This window comes from Pongo pygmaeus, chromosome 12, assembly GCF_028885625.2.
Source record: "Pongo pygmaeus isolate AG05252 chromosome 12, NHGRI_mPonPyg2-v2.0_pri, whole genome shotgun sequence".
NCBI lineage: Eukaryota > Metazoa > Chordata > Mammalia > Primates > Hominidae > Pongo > Pongo pygmaeus.
In genome coordinates, this window is record NC_072385.2 from 3,945,809 (window position 1) to 3,971,137 (window position 25,329).

A 25,329-nucleotide genomic window follows, 5' to 3' on the forward strand; every position below is an offset into this window, starting at 1 on the left:
GGAAAAGAAGATGGAATGGAAAAGAAGATGGAATGGAATGTGGAATGGTAAGTTTGGAAAGTGGAATGGAATGCAATGTGGAATGGAATGGAATGGAATGTGGAATTTAATGTGGAATGGAACGTGGAATGGAATGGAATGGAAATTGGGGTGGAAAGTTTGATGGAACGGAAAGGAACGTGGAATGGAATGTGCAATGGAATGTGGGATGGAAAGTGGAATGCAATGGAAAGGAACTTGGAATGGAATGTGGAATGGAATGTGGAAAGGAACATGGAATGGAATGCAATGGAATGTGGAATGGAATGTGAAATTGAATGTGGAAAGGAATGTGTAATGGAATGTGGAATAGAATGGAATGGAATGTGGAATGGAATGTGGAATAGAATCTGAAATGGAATGCGGAATTTAATGTGGAATGGAACGCAATGAAAAGTGGAATGGAATGTGGTATGGAATGTGGAATGGAAACTGTAAGGGAATGGAATGGAACGTGGAATGGAAGGTGGAATGGAATGGAATGGAACGAGGAACGGAACTTGGAATGAAACATGGAATGGAAAGTAGAATGGAATGTGGAATGGAACGTGGAATGGAATGTGGCATGGAATTTGGAATGGAACGTGGAATGGAATGGAATGGAACGTGGAATAGAACATGGAATGGAATGGAATGGAACGTGGAATGGAAGGTGCAGTGGATCGTTGAATGGAAAGTGGAATGGAATGGAATGGAAAGTGCATTTGAATGTGTAATGGAATGTTCAATAGAAAGTGAAATGGAATGTGGAATGGAATATTCAATGGAAAGGAAATGAATGTGGAAAGGAATGAAATGGAATGTGGAATGGAATATGGAATGGAATGGATTGGAATGTGGAATGGAATGTGGAATGGAATAGAATGGAATTAATTGGAATTTGGAATGGAATGTGGAATGGAATGGAATGGAATGTGTAAGGGATTCTGGAATGGAATGTGGAATGCAACGTGGAATGGAATGGAATGGAATGTGGAATTGGATGTGGAATGGAATGGAATGGAAAGTGGAAGGGAATGTTAAATGGAATGTGGAATATAATGTGGAATGCAATGTGGAATGAGAAGTGGAATGGAATGTGGAATGGAATGTGGAATGGAATGGAAAGAAATGTGGAATGTAATATGGATTGGAAGACAATGGAACGTGGAACGGAATGTTGAATGGAAAAGAATGGAATGTGGAATGGAATGGAATGGAATGTGGAATGGAATAGAATGGAATGGAATTGAATGAGGAATGGAAGGGAATGGATGGATGAATATAAGGCGGAATGCAATGCAATGGAATGCAGAACGGAAAGCAATGGAATGGAATGTGGAAATGCATGGAAAGGAAATTGGAATAGAATGTGGAGTGTAATGGATTGGAATCTGGAATAGAATGCGGACAAGAATGGGATACGGAATGGAATGGTATGGAATGTGGAAAGGAATGGAAAGCACTGTGGAATGGAGTGGAATGGAACATGGAACGGAAAGTGGAATGGAATGCGGAATGTGGAATTTAAAGTGGAATGGACAGGAATTTAATGGAATTGAATGTGGAATGGAATGTGGAATGAAATGGAATGCAATATGGAATGTAATGGAATGGGATGGAATGTGGAATGGAATGGAATTGAATGCGGAATGGAATGTGGAAAGGAATGTGGAATGGAATGTGGAATGGAATCTGGAATGGAACGTGGAATGGAATGGTAATGGAATGTGGAATGGAATCAAAAGGAACGTGAAATGGAATGGAAGAAAATGTGGAATGAAATGTGGGTTGGAATGGAATGGAATGTGGAATGGAATGGTATGGAATGTGGAATTGAATGTGGAATGGAATGTGGAATTGAATGTGGAAAGGATTGGAATGGAATGAGGAATAGAATGTGGAATGCAATGGAATGGAATGCGGAATGGAAAGGAATGGAATGGAATGTGGAAAGGAATGGAATGGAATTTGGAATTGAATGTGGAGTGGAATGGAATGGAATCTGGATTTGAATGCGGAATGGAATCGAATGGAATAGGCAATGGAATGGTATGGAATGTGGAAAGAAATGGAATGAAATGTGGAATGGAATGGAATGTGGAATGGAATGGAATTAAATGCGGAATGGAATGTGGAATGGAAGTGTGACATGGAATGGAATGGAATGTGGAATGGATGTTAGAATGGAAAGTGGAATGGAATGGAATGGAACGTCGAATGGGAAGTGGAATGGAACGTGGAATGGAAGTTGGAATGAAACGTGCAATGGGATGTAATAGAAGATGGAATGGAATGTGGAATGGAATGTGGAATGCAAGGGAATTGAATGTGGAAAAGAATGTAATGGAATATGGAATGGAATGTGGATTGGAATGGAATCGAAAGTGGAATGGAATGTGGAATGCAATGCGGAATGCAATGGAATTGAATGTGGAAAGGAATGTAACAGAATATGGAATGGAATGTGGATTGGAATGGAATGGAAATTGGAATGGAATGTGGAATGGAATGAACGGCTAATGAAAGGAAATGTGGAATGGAATTTGGAATGGAATGGAATGGAATGTGGAATGGAATGTGGAATGGAATGGAAAGTGGAATGGAAAGGAATGTGGAATGTAATGTGGATTGGAATGCAATGGAATGTCGAAAGGAATGTGGAATGGAATGTAATGGAAAGTGGAATGCAATGGAATGGAATGTGGAATGGAATGGAATGGAATGTGGAATTGAAGGGAATGGAATGTGGAATGGAAAGTGGAATAGAATGTCGAAAGGATGGGAATGGAATGTGAAATAGAAAGTGCAATGGAATAGAATGGATTGTGGAAGGGAAGGTGGAATGGAATGTGCAATGGAATGTGGAATGGAATGGGGAATTGAATGGAATGGAAATTGGAATGGAAAGGAATGGAAGGGAATGCAATGGATCGTAGAATGGATCACTTAATTGGACGTGGAATGGAACATAGAATGGAAGATGGAATGAAATGTAGAATGGAATGAAATTGAATTGGGAATGGAAGGGAATGGAATGGAATGGAATGCGGAATGGAATGTAATGGAATGTGTAATGGAAATAATGGAATTTGGAATGGAATGGAAAGCTATGGAAACTGGAATGCAATTGCATGGAATGGAATGTGGAGTGTAATGGAATGGAATGTGGAATAGAATGGAATGGAATGCTGAATGGAATTGAATGGAATGTGGACTGGAACGGAATGGAACGTGGATTGGAATGGAATTGAATGTGGAATGAAAAGGAATGTAACGGAATGGAATGTGGAATTGATTGAAATGGAATGTGCAATGAAATTGAATGGAATGTAGAATGGAATGTGGAACAAAATGGAATGGATTTGGGAATGGAATGGAATGGAATGAAATGTGGAATCGAATGGATTGGAATGTGGAATGGAATGAGAGGGAATGTGGAATGGAAAGTAATGGATTGTGGAATGGAATGAAATGGAATGTGGAAGGGAATGGAATGGAATGTGGAATGGAATGCGACAGAATGTGGAAAGGAATGCAACAGAATGTGGAATGGCATGGAATGCAACGTGGAATGTAATGTGGAAAGGAATGGAATAGAATATGGAATGGAATGTGGAATGGAATGCGGAATAAAAATGAATGGAATGTGGAATGCAACGAGAAATGGAATGTGGAATGGAATGGAATGGAACCTGGAATGGAATGTGGAAAGTAATGTGTAATGGAACGTGGAATGGAACGTGCAGTGGAATGGAATGGAACGTGGAATGGAATGTGGAATGGAACGTGGAATGGAATGTGGAATATAATGTGGTTTGGAAGAGCATGGAATGTGGAAAAGAATGGAATGGAATGTGGAATGGATTGGAATTGAACGTAGAATGGAATGTGGAATGGAGTGGAATGGAATCTGGAATAGAATCTGGAATGGAATGGAATGCATTATGGAATTGAATGGAATGGTAAGGTATAGAATGTGGAATGGAATTGAATGCAATCGGGAATGTAACGTGGAATTGAAGAGAATGGAACGTGGAAAGGAACATGGAATGGAACGTGGAATGGAATGTGGAAGGGAATGGAAGGGAATCTGCAATGGAAGGGAATGGATGTGGAATGGAATGTGGAATGGAATGCAATTGAATGTGGCATGAAATTCAATGGAATATGGAATGGAAATGAATGGAGTGTTGAAGGAAAGGGAATGAGATCGAAAGTGGAATGGAGTGGAATGGAATGGAAAATAATGTGGAATGGAATGGAATGTGGAATGCAATGGAACGTGGAATGGAATGGAATGTGGAATGATATGGAATGGAAAGTGGAACAGAATGGAATGGAGTGTGTAATGAAATGTGGAATGGAGTGGAATGAAATGTGGAGTGCAATGTGGAATGGAATGGAATGGAATGTGGAATGGAATGTGGAATGGAATATGGAATGGAACTGAATGGAATGCGGAATGGAATGTGGAATGGAATGTGGAATTGAATGGAAGGGAACGTGGAGTGGACTGTGCAAAGGAATGTGGAAGGCAACGTGGAATGGAAGGTGGAATGGAATGGAAAGGAACGTGGAATGGAAAGTGGAATGGAATGTGGAAAGGAAAGTTTAATGGTATGTGGAATTTGGTGTGGAATGGAAAGTAATGGAACGTGGAATAGAATGGAATAGAATGCGGAATGGAATCCAATGGAATGTGGAATGGAATGGAATGGAATGTGGAATACAATCTGGAATGGAATGGAAAGGAATACGGAATGGAATGGAATTGAATGGAATGGTGTGGAATGTGGAATGGAATGGAATGGAATCTGGAATGGAATGTGGAATGGAATGGAAAGGAAAGTGGAATGGAACATGGAATGCAACATGGAATGGAATGTGGAAGGTAATGGAATGAATCTGAAATGGAAAGCAATGGATGTGGAATAGAATGTGAAATAGAATGGAATGGAATATGGAATGAAATTCAATGGACTGTGGAATGGAAAGAATGGAATGTGGATTGGAAGGGATTGGAATGGAATGTGGAATGGAATGCAATGGAATGGAATGGAATGTGGAATGGAATGGAAGGGAATGTGGAATTGAATGGAATGTGGAATCAAATGAAATGGATTGTGCAATGGAATGTGAAATGGAATGGAATGGGATGTGGAATGGAATGTGGAATGAAACGGGGAAAGGAATGTATTGGAATGTAGTAGGTAATGTGGAATGGAATGGAATGGAAAGTAGAATGGATTGTAATGGAAGGTGCCATGGTATTTGGAATGGAATGTGAAATGGAATATTAATGGAATGTGGAATGCAAAGGAATGGAACCTGGAATGGAATGGAAAGGAACGTGGAGTGGACCGTCTAATGGAACGTGGAAGGGAACCTGGAATGGAAAGTGGAATGGAATGGAATGGAAGGTGGAATGGAACTTGGAATGCAGTGTCAAATGAAACGTGGAATGCAATGTGGAATGGAATGGAATGGAATGTGGAATGGAATGTGGAATGAAATGGAATGGAATGTGGAATGGAATGTGGAAGGCAATGTAATGGAACATGGAATCGAATGTGTAATTGAATGGAATGGAAGGTGGAATGTAATGTGGAATTGATTGGAGCCGATTGTGTAATGGAATGTGAAATGCAATGGAATGGAATCTGTAATGGAAAGTGGAATGGAACGTTGACTAAAGCGTGGAATGGAATACGGAATGCCAAGTGGAATGGAATTTGGAATGGAATGGAATGGATCGTGGAATGGAATGGAATGGAATCTGGTAAGGAATGGAATGGAATGTGGAAGGAATGTGGAATGCAATGCAATGTGGAATGGAATGGAATGGAAAGGAATGTGGAATGGAATAGAATGTGTAGTGGAATGGAATGTGCAATGGAATGTGGAATTGAATGGAATGGAACGTCGAATGGGAAGGAAAGTGGAATGGAAAGGAATGTAGAATGGAATGGAAAGTGGAATGGAATATAATATGGAATGGAATGCAACGTGGAATGAAATGGAACGGAATGGAATGTGGAATGGATTGGAACGGAATGGAAGGGACCTTGGAAAGGAATAGAATGTAACGTGGAATGGAATGCAGTGCAACGTGGAAGGGAATGCATTGGAATGTAATGACGAATGGAATGGAAAGTCGAATGGAATGGAATGGAAAGTGGAATGGAATGGAATGGAAAGTGGAATGTAATGGAATGAAAAGGAATGGAATGGAATGCGAAAAGGAATGTGGAATGCAATGTGAAATGGAATGAGGAATGTTATGTTTAATGGAATGAAATGGAACGTGGAAAGCAAAGGAGCGGCACGTCGAATTTAAAAGACTGGAAAGTGAAATGGAACGCGGAATGGAATGTTTTATGGAACGTGCAATGGAATGTAGACTGGAATAGAATGGAACATGGAATGTTATGTGGAATTTTATGGAATGGAATGGAATAGAATGGAATGTGGAATGGTAAGTAACGGAATGTGGAATGGAATGGAATGGAATGTGGAATGGAGTGGAAATTGGAAAGGAATGGAATGGAATGTGGATTCAAATGGAAAGGAATGTGGAGTGGAATGGAATGGAATGCAATCAAATGGGAAATGGAATGCGAAGTGGAATGTGGAACGGAATGTGGAATGGAACATGGAATAGAATGAAATGGAACGTGGAAGTGAATGGAATGGAACGTGGAAAGTTATGGAATGGAACGGGGAATGGAATGTGGAAGGTAAGGTGGAATGTAAAGCGATGGAATGTGGAATGGAATGTGGAATGTAATGGAATGATATGTGGAATGGAATGTGGAATGGAATGTGATGGAACATGGAATTGAACGTGGAATGGAATGGAATGGAATGTTGAATGTAAGGGAATGAAACATACAATGAAATGTGGAATGGAACGTGGATTGCGATGTGGAATGGAATGTGGAATGGAAAGGAATGGAATGTGTAATGGAATGGAATGGAATGTGGAATGGAATGGAATGGAAAGTGGAAAGGAATGTGGAATGGAATGGAATGGTGTGTGGAATAGAATGGAATGGAATATGGAATGGATTGTGGAGTGTATCGTGGAATGGAATGCAATGGATTGTGGTATGGAAACTGGAATGGGATGGGGAGTGAAAAGTTGGATTGAATGGAATGGAATGTGGAATGGATTGTGGAGTGGAATGTGGAATGCAATGGAATGGAACGGGGAATGGAATTTGGAATTGAATGGAATGGAAAGTGGAATGGAATGGAATGGAATGTAGAATAGTATGTGGAATGGAATTTGGAATTCAATGGAAAGGAATGATATATAATGTGGAATGGAAGGGAATGGAATGTTGAATGGAATGCAATGGAATGTGGAATGGAATGTGCAATGGAATGGAATTGGATGGAATGAAATATGTTATGGAATTGAATTTAATGCAATGTGGAATGGAATGCAATGGAATTTGGAACGGAATGGAATGGAATGGAATGTGGAATGGAATAAAGGGGAATGTGGAATCGGATGGAATGGAATGTGGAATGGAATGGAATGGAATGAAAAGTGGAATGGAATGGAATGGAATGTGGAATGGATGGTGTAATGGAATGGAATGGAATGGTATGTGGAATTGAATGTGGAATGGAATCGATCATAGAATGGAATGTGGAACGGAATGGGATGGAATTTGGAGTGGAATGTTGCATGGAATTGATTGGAATGTGCAATGGAACTTGGAATGGAATGGACTGGAAAGTGGAATGGAATGTAGAATTGAATGGAATGGAATGTGGAATGGAATGTGGAATAGAATGGATATGAATGTGGAAAGCAATGTGGAATGGAATGGAATGAAAAGCAATGTGGAATGGAATGGAATGGAACGTGGAATGGAATGGAATGGAATGTGGAATGAACTGCAATGAAATGCAATGAGGAATGGAATGGAATGGCATGCTAAGTGGAATGGAATGGAATAGAATGTGGAATGGAATCCAACGGAATGTGGAACGGAATGGAATGGAGTGTGTAAAAGGAAGTGGAATGCAGTAGAATGGAAAATAACAGAAACTGGAATGGAATGGAATGTAATATGGAATGGAAGGGAACGGAATGGAATGGAAGGTGGAATGCAATGGAATTGAATATGGAATGGAATGGAATTTAATGTGGAATAGAATGGAATGGAATGCAATGTGGAATGTAATGGAATGCAATGTGGAATAAACAGAATGGTATTTGGAATGGAATGGAGTGGAATGTAATGTGAAATGGAATGTAATAGAATGTGCAATGGAATGGAATGGAATGTGGAATAGAATTTGGAATTGAATGGAAAGGAATGGAATGGAATTCGGAATGGAAATTGATGTGGAATAGAATGGAATCGAATGTGAAATGAAAAGGAAAGGAATCTGGAATGGAATGTAATGGAAAGTGGAATGGAATGTGTAACGGAAAGAAATGGAAAGGAATTTGGAATGGAATGGAATTGAATGTGCAATGGAATGTAGAATGTAATTTGTAATGGAATGGAAATGAACGTGGAATGGAATCTGGAATGGAATGGAATGGAATGGAATGTGGAATGGAATGGAATCAAATGTGGAATGCAGTGTGTAATGGAATGGAATGGGATGTGGAATAGAATGGAATGCAAAGTGAAATTAAATGGAATGGAATGTGGCATGGACTGGAATGGAAGGTGGAATGGAAAGTGGAAAGGCAGGTGGAATGGAATGCTATGCGTAATGGGATGGAATGGAATGCAATGAAATGTGGAAATGAATGGAATGGAATGCAGAATGGAATGGAATGGAATGTGGAAAGGAAAAGAATGGAGTGGAATGTGGAATGGAATGGAATAGAATGCAATGGAATGAAATTTGTTATGGAATGCGGAATGGAATGGAATGGAATGTGGAATGGAATGCGGAATGAAATGTGGAATAAAATGTGGAATGGAATGTGGAATGGAATGTGTAATGGAATGAGAAATGGAATGGAATGGAATGTGGAATGTAATGAGGAACGGAATGTGGAATGGAATGGAAGTTGGAATGGCTTGTGAAATGGAAGGTGGAATGGAAGGTGGAATCGAACGCGAAATGGAATGGAATGCAACGTGGAATGGAACGTGGAATGGATCGTGGAATGGAACGTGGAATGGCATGTGGAATGGAATGTGGAATGTAGTATGGAATGGAACGTAAAATTGAATGGAATGCAATGTTGAATGGAACGTGGAATGGAATGGAGTGTAACGTGGAATGGAACGTGGAATGGAATGTGGAAAGGAAAGTGGAATGGAACGTGGAATGGGAAGGAATCGACTGTGGAATGGAGTGTGGAATGGAATAGAAAGGAAAGTGCAATGCAATTTGGAATGGAAGGGAATGGAATGTGGAATGCAATGTGGAATGGAATGGAACAGAATGTGGAATGGAATGTGGAATGGAATGTAATGGAATATGGAATGGAATATTGAATGGAACGTGGAATGGAAAGTGAAATGCAATGGAATGGAATCTGGAATGGAATGTGAAATGGAATGAGGAGTGGAACTCAACGTAACCTGGAATGGAATGTGGAATAGAATGTGGAAAGGAAAGTGGAATGGAATGGAATAGCATGTGGAATGGAACTTGCAATTGAATGGAATGGAACGTGGAGCGGAACGTGGAATGGAACGTGGAATGGAACGAGGAATGGAATGTGGAATGTATCGTGGAATGGAAAGTGGAATGGAATGTGGAATAGAATGGAATATGGAATAGAATGGAATGAAAAGTGGCATTGAATGGAATGGAATGTGGCATTGAATGGAATGGAATGTGGGAAGGAGTGGAATACAATCTGGAATGGAATGTTCAAAGCAATGGAATGGATTGTTGAATTGAATGGAATGGAATGGTATGGAATGTGCAATGGAATGGTATGCAATGTGGCATGGAATGTGGAATGGAAAGTGGAATGAATTGGAATATAATGTGGAATGGAATGAGGAATGGAGTGGAATGGAATGTGGAATGGAATGTGGAATGGAACGTGGAATGGAACGTGGAATGCAAAGGGCAGTGGAATGTGGAATGGAACGTGGAATGGAATGGAATGTAAAATGGAATGGAACGTGGAATGGAACGTGGAATTGAACGTGGAATGGACTGTGCAATGGAAAGGGAAAGGATTGGGCAATGGAAAGTGGAATGGAACGTGGAATGGAATGCAATGGAAAGTGCAATTGAATGAGGAATGCAATGGAATGGAACGTGGAATGGAATCACTAATGGAGTGTGGAATGGAATGATGAATGGAACGTGGAATGGAATGGATTGCAATGTGGAATGGAATGGAAAGGAATGTGGAAAGGAAAGTGGTCTGCAATGCAATGAAATGTGGAATGGAATGTGGAAAGGAATGGAATGGATTGTGGAATGGAATGGTATGGAATGGGCAATGGAATGGAATGGAATGTGGAAGAGAATGTGGAATAGATGGTGGAATAAATTGGAACATATTGTAGAATAGAATGGGGAATATAATGCAATGGAAAGGCGAATGGAATGTGGATTGGAACGTGGAATGGAACGGGCAATGGAATGTGGAATGGAACGCGAAAGGGAATGGAATGTAAAGTGGAATGGAACGTGGAATGGAACTTGGAATGCAATATGGAATGGAATGTGCAATGGAACGTGGAATGGAATGGGCAATGGAATGTGGAATGGAACGTGGAATGGAATGCAATGCAACGTGGAATGGAATCTGGAATGGATTGTGGAATGGAACGTCTAATGGAATGTGGTATGGAATGGATTGGAATGTGGAATGGAATGTGGAATGGAATGGAAAGGAATGTGGAATGGAATGTGGTCCGGAATGGAATGCAAAGTGGAATGGAAAGTAGAATGGAATGGAATTGAATGAGGAATGGAATCTGGAATGCAATGTGGAATGGAAAGTGGAATGGAATGCAATGGAAAGTGGAATGGATCTTGGAATGGAATGGAATGGAAAGTGTAATGGAATCTGGAATGGAAAGTGGCACAAAACGCGGAATGGAACGTGGAATGGAAAGGAATGGAAAGTGGAATGGAATGTGAAACGGAACACGGAATTTTATGTGGAATATAATGTGGATTGCAAAGGAATGGAATGTGGAAATGAATGGAAAGGAATGTGGAGTGGAATGGAATGGTGTGTGGAATAGAAAGTTGAATTGAATGGAATGGAATCTGGAATGAAATAGAAAAGAATGGTATGGAATGTGGAATGGAATGGAATGGAACGTGGAATGGAACGTGGAACGGACTGTGGAATGGAAGGAAATTGAATGTATAATGGAAGGGAATGGAATGTGGAATGGAATGTGGAATAAAATGGAATGGATTGGAATGGAAAGGAATGTGGAATGGAATGGAATGGAATTGATTGGAATGTGGAATTGAATGGAATGTTGATTGGAATGGCAAGAATGTGGAATTGAATGGAATGGTATGGAATGTGCAATGGAATGGAATGGAATGGAATGTCTAATGGAATGGAAAGTGGAATGGAACTTAATGGAAAGTGGAATGGAATGGAGTGAGGAATGGAATGGAAAGGAATGTGGAATGGAATGTAGTCCAATGGAAAGAATGTGGAATTGAATGGAATGGGAAGTGGAAAGCAATGGAATGGAATGAGGAATACAATGGTGAATGGAAAAGAATGGAAGGTGGAATGGAATGTCAAATGAAATCTGGAATGGAACTTGGAATTTAATGAAATGGAACATGAAATGCAGTGGAAAGGAAAATGGAATTGAATGGTATGGCGAGTAGAAAGAACGTGGAATGGAATGGAATGGAACGTGGAATGGAACTTGGAATGGAATGTGGAATGCCATGTGGAATGGATCGTACAAATGAATGTAGAATTGAATATGGAATGCAATGTGGAATGGAATGTGGAATGCAAAGGAATGGAATGTGGAATGGAATGTGGAATGGAATGGAGTGGAATGGAATGTACAATGGAATGTGGAATTGAATGGAATGGCATTTGTAATGCACTGATATGGAATGTGGAATGGAATGAGGAATGGAACGTGGAATGGAAAGTAGAGTGGAATGTCCAAGGGAATGTGGAATGGAATGCAATGCAATGTGTAATGGAATGGAATGGAATGTGCAATGGAATGGAATGGAATGGAATGTGGAATAGAATGTGCAATGGAACGCGGAATGGAATGGAACGAAATGTGGAATGGAATGGAAGGAATGGAATGTAGAATGGAATGGAATGGAATTGAATGTGGAATAGAATGTGGAATGGACGTGGAATGGAATGGAAGGAATGGAATGTAGAATAGAATGGAATGGAATGGAATGTGGAATAGAATGTGGAATGGACGTGGAATGGAATGGAACGAAATGTGGAATGGAATGGAATTAAAAGTGGAATGGAATCAATGTAATTAAATGGAATGTGGAATGGAATGTGGAACGAAATTAAATGGAACGTTGAATGGAATGGAATGGAATGTAAAGTGGAATGGAATGTGGAACGCAATGTGGAATGGAACGTGGAATGCAACGCGGAATGGAGTGGAATCCAATGTGGAATGGACTGTGAAATGGAATGGAATGAAATGTGGAATGTAATGTGGAATGGAATCGAATGGGATGTGGAATGCAATGTGGAATGTAATGGAATTGGATGTGGAATGCAATGTGGAATGGAATGGAATGGGTTGTGGAATGCAATGTGGGATGAAATGGAATTGAAGGAGGAATGGAATGTTTAACGGAATGGAATGGAATGTGGAATGGAATGGAATGCAATGTGGAATGGAACGTGGAATGGAATGGAATGGATTGTGGAATGGAATGGAATGGAATGATAAGGAATGTGGAATCGGATGGAATGGCACGTGGAATAGAGTGTGGAATGGAATGGAATTGAACGTGAAATGGAATATGGAATGGAACGTAGAATGGAACGTTGAATGGAATGTAGAATGGAATGGAATGGAAAGTGGAATGGAATGGAATGGAATGGAAAGTGAAATGGAACGTGGAATGGAATGGAATTCAACGTGGAATGGAATCTGCAATGGATTGTGGAATGGAACGTTTAATGGAACGTGGAATGGAATGGATTGGAATGTTCAATTTAATGTAGAATGGAATGGAATGGAATGTGGTCTGAAATGGAATGCAATGTGAAATGGAATGGAATTGAATATGGAATGGAATGTGGAATGCAATGTGGAATGGTAAGTGGAATGGAATAGAAATGAACATGGAATGCAAAGTGGAGTGGAAAGTGGCATGGAATGGAATGGAAGGTGGAATGCATCTTAGAATGCAATGGAATGGAAAGTGTAATGCAATGTGGAATGGAAAGTGGAATCGAACGTGGAATGGAACGTGGAATGGAATGGAATGGAAAGTGGAATGGAATATGCAATGGAACACGGAATATTACGTGGAATATAATGTGGATTGGAAAGGAATGGAATGTGGAAATGAATGGAAAGGAATGTGGAGTGGAATGGAATGGTGTGTGGAACAGAACGTGGAATGGAATGGAATGGAATCTAGAATGAAATAGAATGGAATGCTATGGAATGTGGAATGGAATGGAATGGAACGTGGAACGGAACGTGGAATGGACTGTGGAATGGAATGAAATTGAACCTATAATGGAAGGCAATGCAATGTGGAATGGAATGTGGAATGGAATGGAATGGATTGGAATGGAAGGGAATGTGGAATGGAATGGAATTGATTGGAATGTGGAATTGAATGAAATGTGGATTGGAATGGCAAGAATGTGGAATTGAATGGAATGGTATGGAATGTGCAATGGAATGGAATGTAAGGAAATGTCTAATGGAATGGAATGGAATGAGGAATGGAACTTAATGGAAAGTGGAATGGAATGGAATGTGGAATGGAATGGAAAGGAATCTGGAATGGAATGTAATCGAATGGAAAGAATGTGGAATTAAATGGAATGGGAAGTGCAAAGGAATGGAATGGAATGAGGAATAGAATGGGGAATGGAAAAGAATGGATGGTGGAATAGAATGTGGAATGGAATGGAAAGAAATGTGGAATGGAATGCAATGGAATGTGGGATGTAATGGAATGGAATGTAGAATAGAATGGAATGGAATGGAATGTGGAATAGAATGCAGAATGGAACGTGGAATGGAATGGAACGAAATGTGGAATGGAATGGAATGGAATGTGGAATGGAATGGAATGGAATGAAATGGAATGTGGAACGGAATGTGAAATGGAATGTGGAATGGAATGTGGAACGGAAGGAAATGGAACGTTGAATGTAATGGAAGGGAATGTAAAGTGGAATGGAATGTGGAATGGAATTTGGAATGGAACGTGGAATGCAACGCAGAATGGAGTGGAATCCAATGTGGAATGGAATGTGAAATGGAATGGAATGAAATGTGGAATGTAATGTGAAATGGAATGGAATGGCATGTGGAATGCAATGTGGAATGCAATGGAATGGGATGTGGAAAGCGATGTGGAATGGAATAGAATGGGATGTGGGATGCAATGTGGATTGGAATGGAATGGAATGTGGAATGGAATGTGGAATGGAATGGAATGGAATGGAATATGGAATGAACTGTGGAATGGAATGGAATGGATTGTGGACTGGAATGGAATGGAATGATATGGAATGTGGAATCGGGTGGAATGGCATGTGGAATAGAGTGTGGAATGGAATGGAATTGAACGTGGAATGGATTATGGAATGGAACGTGGAATGGAACATTGAATGGAATGTAGAAAGGAATGGAATGGAATGGTGAATGGAATGGAATGGAAGGGAAGGGAAGGGAAGGGAAGGGAATGGAATGTGGAATAGAATGGAATGTAAAGCGGAATGGAATGGAATGGAATGTGGAATGGAATGTAATTGAATGGAATATTAAATGGAATGGAAAGACTAATGCAACGTGGAATGGAATGTAACGGAACATGGGATGGAATTTGGAATGGTACATGCAATGGAAGGTAGAATGCAATGTGGAATGCGGCGTGGAATAGAATGTGGAATGGAATGTGGAATGGAATAGAATGTGGATTGGAATGGAATGTAATTTGGAATGGTATGTGGAATGGAATGGAATTTAATGTATAATAAAATGTGGAATTTAATGGAATGGAATATAGAAAGGAATGGATTGGAAGGTTATGTAATGTGGAATGGAATGGAATGGAATGTGGAATGGATCGTGGAATGCAATGGAATGGAAAGTGGAATGGAATGGAATGGAACACGGAACGTTATGTGGAATATAATGTGTATTGGAACGGAATGGAATGTGGAAATGAATGGAATGGAATGTGGAGTGGAAAGGAATGGTGCGTGTAATACAATGTGGAATGGAATGGAATCGAATCTGAAATGAAATGGAATGGAATGGTATGGAATGTGGAATGGAATGTAATGGAACGTGGAATGGAACGTGGAATGGAACGTGGAATGGAATGATATGGAATGCGTAATGGAAGGGAATGGAATGTGGAATGGAATGTCGAATGGAATCGAATGGATTGGAATGGAATGGAATGTGGAATGGAATGGAATAGAATGTGGAATTGAATGGAATGGTATGGAATGTGAAATGAAATGGAATGGAATGGAATGTGGAATGGAATGGAATGGAATCTGGAATGGAACTTAATGGAAAGTGGAATGGAATGGAATGCTGAATGGAATGGAATGGATTGTGGAATGGAATGTAATCGAATGGAAAGAAAGTGGAATTGAATGGAGTGGTAAGTTGAATGGAATGGAATGGAATGGGGAAGAGAATGGGGAAAGGAAAGGAATGGAAGGTGGAATGGAATGTGAAATGGAATCTGGAATGTAACATGGAATGGAATGAAATGGAATGAGGAATGCAATGGAATGCAAAGTGGAATGGAATGGTATGGAACATAGAATGGAATGTGGAATGGAATGGAATTGAACGTGGAATGGAACTAAGAATGGAATGTGGAATGGCATGTGGAATGGATCGTACAATGGAATGTGGAACTGAATATGGAAAGGAATATGGAATGGAATGTGGAATGCAATGGAATGGAATGTGGAATGGAAAGCAGAGGAATGAAATGTATAATGGAATGTGGAAAGGAATGGAATGGAATTTGTAATGGAATGGTATGGAATGTGGAAAGGAATGGAATTTGTAATGGAATGGTATGGAATGTGGAATGGAACGTGGAATGGAATGTTTTTGGAATGTGGAATGGAATATCCAAAGGAATGTGGAAGGGAATATAATGCAATGTGTAATGGAATGGAGTGGAATGTAGAATAGAATGGAATGGAATGGAATGTGGAAAAGAATGTGGAATGGAATGTGGAATGGAATGGAATGGAATGAAGAATGGAATGGAATGGAATGTGGAATGGAATGGAATGGAATGTGGAATGGAATGGAATGGAATGGAATGGAATGGAATGTGTAATGGAATGTGGATTGGAATGTGGAATGGAATGTGGAATGGAATGAAATGGAACGTGGAATGGAATTTAATGGAATGGAAAGGGGAATGCAATGTGGAATGGAATGTGAAATGAAACGTGGAAAGGAAAGCAGAATGGACTGGAAATCAATGTGAAAAGTAATTTGAAATGGAATGGAGTGAAATATGGAATGCAATGTGGAATGGAATGGAACGGGATGTGGAATGCAATGTGGAATGGAATGGAATGTGGAATGGAATCGAATGGAATGTGGAATGCAATGGAATGGAATGTGGAATGGAATGTGGAATGGAATGGAATGGATTGTGGAATAGAATGGAATGGGGTGGAAAAGTATGGAATGTGGAATTGGACGGATTGGAATATGGAATAGAGTGTGGAAAGGAATGGAATTGAAAGTGGAATGGAACGTGGAATGGAACGTGGAATGGAACGTTGAATACAATGTAGAATGGAAGGGATTCGAATATGGAATGGAAAGTGGAATGGAGCGGAATGGAAGGGAATGGAATGGAATGTGGAATGGAATTGAATGTGGAATGGAATAGAATGGAATGCGGAATGGAACACAATGGAATGTGGAATGGAACGCAATGGAATATGGAATGGAATGGAATTGTATGGAATATGGAATGGAATGGAATTAGGAATGGAACGTGGAATGGAATGGAATGGAACGCGGAAAGGAACTTGGAATGGTACATGCAATGGAACGTGGAATGCAATGTGGAATGCAGCGTGGAATAGAATGTTTAATGGAAAGTGGAATGGAATGGAATGGAATGTGAATTGGAATGGAATGGAACGTGGAATGGAATGTGGAATGGAATGGAATGCGGAATGGAACGTGGAATTGAAAGGAATGCCGAATGAAATGTGGAAACGAACGGAATGGAGTGGAAAGGAATGTGGAAACGAGTGGAATGGAATGGAATGTGGAATGGAATCGAACAGAATGAGGAATGGAATGGGTTGAAATGTGGAATGGAATGTGGAATATAATGGAATGGAATGTGGAATTGAATGGATTGGAATCGAAAGTGGAATGGAAAATGGTAATGGAATGGAATGGAATCTGAAATAGAATGTGGAATGGAATGTGGAATGTGATGGAAGGGAATGGAATTGAATGTGGAATCGAATGGAATGGAATGTCAAATGGAATGTGGAATGGAATGTGGAATGGAATAAAAGGGAATGGAATGGAATGTGGAATCGAATGGAATGGAATGTAAAATGGAATGTGGAATGGAAAGAGGAATGGAAGGTGGAATGGAATGGAATGTGGAATGGAATGGAATGGAATGAAGAGAAATGTGAAATTGAATGCAATGGAATGTGGAATGGAATGTGGAATGGAATGCAATGGAATGGAATGGAACGGAATGTGGAACGAATGGAATGGAATGGAATGTGGAATGGAATGTGGAATGGAATGGATAGGAATGTGTAATGGAATGAAACGGATTGGAATGGAAGGTGGAAGGGAAAGTGGAATGGAACATGGAATGGAAATTGGAATGGAATGGAATGGAATGTGGAATGCAATGGTGTGGAATGTGGAATGGAATGGAATGGAATGTGGAATGGAAAGCAGAATAGAATGGAATGGAGTGTGGAATAGAATGTGGAATGGAATTGAATGGAATGGAATGTGGAATGCGGAATGGAATGGAATGGAACGTGGAATGGAATGGAACAGAATGGAATGTGGAATGTAATAGAATTGAATGTGGAATGGAATGGAATGGAATGTGGAATGGAATGGAATGTAATGTGCAACACAATTTGGTTTTGAATGGAAAGGAATTGTAGGGAATGTGGAATAGAATGGAATGTGGAACGGAATGGAATGGAAACGGGAATAGAATGCAATGGCATGTTAAGTAATCTGGAAAGGAATGGAATGGAATATGTAACGGAAAGTGGAATGGAAAGCAGAATGGAACGTGGAACTGAACGTGGAATGGAACATAGGGTGGAACTCAGAATGGAATGTGGAATGGAATGGATAGGGATGTGGAATGGAATGTGGAATACAATGGAATGGAATGCGGAATGGAATGGAACGGAATGCAGAATGGAAAAAATGGAACGCGGAATGGAATGCAATGCTATGGAATGTGGAAAGAAATGGAAAGGAATGGAATGTGGAATGGAATAGAAGGACATTGGAATGGAATGGAATGGAATGTTGAATGGGATGAACTGGAATGTGGAATGGATTGGAAAGAATGAGGAATGGAATGGAATGCAATGGAATGGAATGCAGAATGGAGTGAAATGATACATGCAATGAAATTGACTGGAATGGAACGTGGAATGGAATAGTATGGAATGTGGAATAGAATGGAATGGAACTTGGAATGGAATGTGGAATGCAATAGAATGGAATGAGGAATGGAATAATGAAATGAAATGTGGAATGGAATGGAATGCAATGTGGAATGGAATGTTGAATGCATTGTGGAATGGAACGGAAGGTAATGTGGAATGAAATGTGGAATCGAAAGTGTAATGGAATGGAATGGAATGTGGAATGGAACGTGGAATGGAATGGAATGGAACGTGGAATGGAAAGTGGAATGGAATGGAATGGAATGGAATGTGGAATGGAAGAGAAAGGAATGTGGAATGGAATGTGTTATTTAATGGAATGCAATGGAATGTGGAACGGAGTGGAATGGAATGTGGAATTGAAAAAATGGAATGTGGAATGGAATGGAATGGAATGGAGTGGAATGGAATGTGGAAGGGAAAGGAATGCAATGTGTAATGGAATGGAAAGGAATGTGGAAGGGAATGGAATGGAATGGAATGGAATGTGAAATGGAATAAAATGCATCGTGCCATGGAATGAAATGTAACGTGGAATGGAATGGAATGGAACAAGGATTGGAATGGAATGGAATGGAATGGAATAGAATGCAATGTGGAATGGAATGGAAAGAAATGCAGAATGGAATGGAATGGAATGCAATGTGGAACAGAATGGAAAGAAATGTGGAAGAAAATGTGGAATGGAATGGAGTGGAAAGTGGAATGGAATGTGGAATGGAATGGACTGGAATGCGGAATGGAATGTGGAATGGAATGGAATGTGGAATGCAATATGGCATGGAGTGCAATGGAATGGAATGGAAGGTGAAATGGAATGGAAAGGAATGTGGAATGGAATGCAATAGAATGTGGAACGGAATGGAACGGAACGTGGAATGGAATGGAATGGAATATGGAATGGAATTGGAATTGACCTTAGATTGGAATGGAATGGAATAAAATGGAATGGAATGGAATGGAATGTGGAGTGGAATGGAATGGAATGTTGATTGGAATTTGGAATTTAATGGAAAGGAATGGAATGGAATGTGTAATGGAATGGAATGTGTAATGGAATGGAATGCAATGTGGAATGGAATGGAATGGACTGTGGAATGGAATGGAATAGAATGGAATATGGAATGGAATTGAAAGTGCATTGGAATGTAATGGAATGTGGAATGGAATGGTATAGAATTCAGAAAATAATGGAATAGAATTCGAAAGGAATGGAATGGAATGTGGAATGGAATAGAGTGGAATGTGGAATGGATGTGTTATGGAGTGAAATGGATAGAAAAGTAATGTGGAATTGATTGTGCAATGGATTGGAATGGAATGTGGAAAGGAATGTGAAATTGAATGGAATAGAATGGAATTGAAAGTGGAATGGAATGGAATGGAATGCAATGTGAAATGGATCGGAACGGAATGGAATGGAATGGAATGAGGAATGGAATGGAATCTGGAATGGATTGGAGCGGAATATAATGGAATGGAATGCAGAATGGAACGGAATGGAGTGTGGAATGGAATGGAATGAAACCTGTAATGGAATGGAATGGAATGGAATGGATCGAGGAATGGAATGGAATGGAACATGGAATGAAATGTTTAATGAAATGGAATGGAAAGTGGAATGGAATGTGGAATGTAATGGAATGAAATGGAATGGAATTTGGAATGGAATGGAATGGAATGGAAAAGAATATGGAATGGTATGGGAAATGGAATGGGACGTGGAATGGAAAGTGAAATGAAACGTGGAATCGAACGTGCAAAGGAAACTGGGATGGAAAGTGGAATGGAAGGTACAATAGAAAAGAACATAATGAGGAATGGAAAGCGGAATTGAAGGTGGCATGGAATGGAATGGAACGTGGAATGGAAATTGGAATTGAAAGTGGAATGGAACGTGAAATGGAACGTCGAATGGAACGTGGAATGGAATGTGGAATGGAATGTGGAATGGAATGGAATGAAAAGGTTAATGAAATGAAATGGAATGGAATGTGGAATGGAATGTAGAATGGAATAGAATGGAATGTGGAATGGAAAGTGGAATGGAATGGAATGGAATGTGCAATGAAATGTGGAATGGAACGGATCGTGTAATGGAATGGAATGGAATGTGGAATAGAATAGAATGGAATGTGGAATGGAATGTGGAATGGAACGGAATACAATGTGGAATGGAAAGTGGAACGGAATGGACTGTAATGTGGAATGAAGTGGAATGGAATATGGAATGGAATGAAATGGAATGTGAAACGAAATGGAATTGAATGTAGAATGGAATGGAATGGAATATGGAATTCAACGGAAAGGATCGTGGAATGGAACATGCAATGGAACGTGGAATGGAATGGAAAGGAAAGTGGAATGGAACATGGATTGGAACACGGAATAGAATGGAATGGAATGGAATGGAATGGAATGGAATGGAATGGAATGGAATGGAATGGAATGTGGAATAAAATAGAATGTAATGTGGAATGGAATGGAATGGAATGTGGAATGGAATGGAATGTGGAATGGAATGGAATGGAACGTGGAAAGGAATGTGGCACGGAATGTGGAAACGAATGTGGAATGTAATGGAACGGAATGTGGAATGGAAAGGAAATGAACGTGGAATGGAATGTAACGTGGAATGGAAAGGAATGGTATGTGGAATGGAATGTAACATGGAATGGAAAGGAATGGAATGTTGATTGGAATGGAATGGAATGTGGATTGTAATGGAATGTAAAAGAATGGAATATGAAATGGCAGGTGACATGGACTTTGTAATGGAAAGTGAAACGGAATTTGAAATGCAATGTAGAATGGAATGAAATGCAATGTGGAATGGAATGGAAGGGAACGTGGAATGGAATGGAATGCAATGTGTAATGGAACGGAGAATGGAACGTGGAATGTAATGTGGAATGCAATGTGGAATGGAAAGTGGAATGGAATGGAATGGAATGTGGTGTGGAATGTGGAATGGAATGGAATGGAAAGTGGAATGGAATGAGGAATGGAATGGAATGGAAGCGAATTTCAAATGGAATGTGGAAAGGTATGTTAAATGGAATGTTGAATGGAATGTGGAATGGATCGTGAAATGGAATGTGGAAAGCAATGTGAAATGGAATGTGGAATGGAATGTGGAATGGAATGAAATGGAAATTGGAAAGGTATAGAATGGAAAGGAATTTAACGTGGAATGGAACGTGGAATGGAATGTGTAGTGGAGTGGAATGGAATGTGTAGTGGAATGGAATGGAATGTGAAATGGAATGTGGAAAGGAATGTGAAATGCAATGTGGAATGGAATGTGAAATGGAATGAAATGGAAAGTGGAATATAGAATTTAACGTGGAATGGAACATGGAATCTAATGTGGAATGCAAACGAAAGGAATGTGGAATGGAATGTGTAATGTAATGGAATGGAATGTGGAATGGAATGTGGAAAGGAATGTGGAATGGAATGGAATGGAATGTGTTAAAGAATGTGGAATGGAAAGTGGAAAGGAACGTGTAATGGAATGGAATGGAATGAAAAGGCGAATGGAATATGGAATGGAATTTAATGGAATGTGGAATTTAATGAATAATGGAAAGGAATGGAATGTGGAATAGATTTGATTGAAATGTGAAATGGAATAGGAAGGTGGAATGGAATGTGGAATGGAATGGAATGGAACGTGAAGTGGAAAATAGAACGGAATGGTACAGAATGTGGAATGGAATGGAACAGAATGTGCAATTGTATGTGGAATGGAACGTCGAATGGAACATTGAATGGAATGGCACAGAAGATGGAATGGAATGCAATGGAACGTGGAATGGAATGGAATGGAACGTGCAATGTAACGTGCAATTGAACGTGGAATGGAACGGGGAATAGAACTTGGAATGGAATTGAATGGAATGCGGAATAGAAGGGAATGCGATGTGGAATGGAATGTGGAATCAAACGGAATGGAATTTTTAATGGAATGCAATGGAATCTGGAATGGAATGGAAGCGAATGTGTAATGGACTGGAATGCAATACAATGTGGAAAGGAATGGAAAGAAATGGAAAGAAATGGATATGGAATGAATTACAATTGGACGTGGAATGGGACGTGGAATGAAACGTGGCATGGAATGTGGAATGGAATGGTAACGGACGTGGAATGGGACATGGAATGGAAAGTGAAATGGAAAGTGAATCAAACGTGCAATGGAACCTGGAATGGAAAGAGAAATGGAATGTGGAATGGAATGAAATGGAATGTGGATTGGAAATTGGAATGGAACGTGGAAAGGAACGACGAATGGAACGTCGAATGGAGCGTGGAATGGAAAGAGGAATGGAATGGGCAATGGAATGGAATGAAAAGTTTAATGGAATGAAATGGAATGGAATGTGGAATAGAATGTAGAATGGAATAGAATGGAATGGGGAGTGGAATATGAAATGGAATGTGAAATGGAATAGAAAGGAATAGAATGGAATGCGGGATGGAATGTGGAATGGAACGTGGAATGTAACGGATTAGAAGGTGGAATGGAATATGGAATGGAATGTGGAATGGAATGTGGAATGGAACGTGGAAAGGAATGGAATGGTGTGTGGAATGGAACGTGGAGTGAAATGGAATGGAATGTGGAATGGTGTGTTGAATGGAATGTGGAGTGAAATGGAATGGAATGTGGAATGGAATGCAATGGAATGTGGAATTGAATGTGGAATGGAATGGAATGGAATGTGGAAGGGATAGTCGAAAGGAATGTGGAATGGAATGTGGAATGGAATGGAATGTGTAATGGAATGTGGAATGGACTGTTAAATGGAATGTGGAGTGGAATGGAATGGAATGTGGAATGGAATGTGGAGTGGAGCAGAATGTAATGTGGAATGGAATGAGGAATGGAATGTGGAAAGGAAAGTGGAATGCAATGGAATGGAAAGTGGCATGAAACCTGGAATTGTATTGAAATGAACTTGGAAGAGAATGTAGAATGGAACGTGGAATGGAATGTGGAATGGAATGGAATGGAAAGTGGAATGGAATGGCATGGAATGTGCAATGGAATGTGGAGTGGAAAGGTGTGGAATGCGGAATGGAATGAGCATTGGTGTGTGGAATGGAAAGTGGAATGTAAAGGAATGGAAAGTGGATTGGAATGTGGAGTGGAATGTGGAATGGAACTTAAAATGGAATGGAATGGAATGAGGAATGGAAAGTGGAATTGAATGTGGAAAGGATTGGAATGTGTAAAGTAATGATATGGAAAGTGGAACGGAATGGAATGGAATGAGGAATGGAATGTGGAAGGGAATGGAATGCAATGTGCCATGGAATGTGAAATGCAATTTGAAATGTAATGTGGAATGGAATGTGAAATAGAATGTGGAACGGAGTGTGAAATGGAATGTGAAATGGAATGGAATGCAATCTGGAACGGAATGCGCAATGGAATGGAATTGAATGTGGAATGGAATGTGGAATGGAATGTTGAATGGAACGGAATGGAATGTAGAATGGAATGTGGAATGGAATGTGGAATAGAATGAAATGGAAAGGAATGTGGAATTAAATGAGGTGGAATGGAATGGAATGTTGAATGGAATGCAATGGCAAGTGATATGAAGTATAATGGAATGGAATGTGAAATTGAAAGGAATGGAATGTGGAATGGAAAGGAATGGAATGTGGAATGGAATGGAATGGACTGTGGAATGGAATGGAATGTGGAATGGAAAGAATGGAACGTAGAATGGAATGTGGAATGGAATGTTCAATGGAATGGAATGGAATGTGGAATGGAATGGAATTCAATGTGGAATAGAATGGAATGGAATGGAATGTGGAATGGAATGTGGAATGGAATGTGGAATGAAATGCGATACGGAAAGGACGGGATCGTGAAATGGACTGAAATGGAACATGGAATGGAAAGTGGAATGGAACGTGGACAGGAACGTTGAATGCAGAACGGAATGGAATGGAATGTGGAACGGAATGGAACGTGGAATGGAATGGAATGGAATGTGGAATGGAATGGAAAGGATTCTGGAATGGAATGTGGAATGGAATGGAAAGGAATGTGGAATGGAATCTGTAAAGGAATGTGGAAAGGAATGTGCAATGGAATGTGGAAAGGAATGTGGAATGGAATGTGGAATGGATAGGGATGGAATTTGGAATGGAATGTGGAAGGGAATGAGGAATGGAATGTTTAAGGGAATATGGAAAGAATGTGGGAGGGAATGGAATGGAATGTGAAATAGAATGGAATGCAAGGTGGAATGATATGTGGAATGATATGTTGAATGGAATGGAACACAATGTGGAATTGAATGTGGAAAAGAAAGTGGAATGCAACGGAATGGAATGTGGAATGGAATGTGGAATGGAGTGTGGAATGGAAAGTGTAACAGAATGTGGTATGGAATGTGGAATGGAATGTGAAAGGAATGTGGAATGGAATGTAA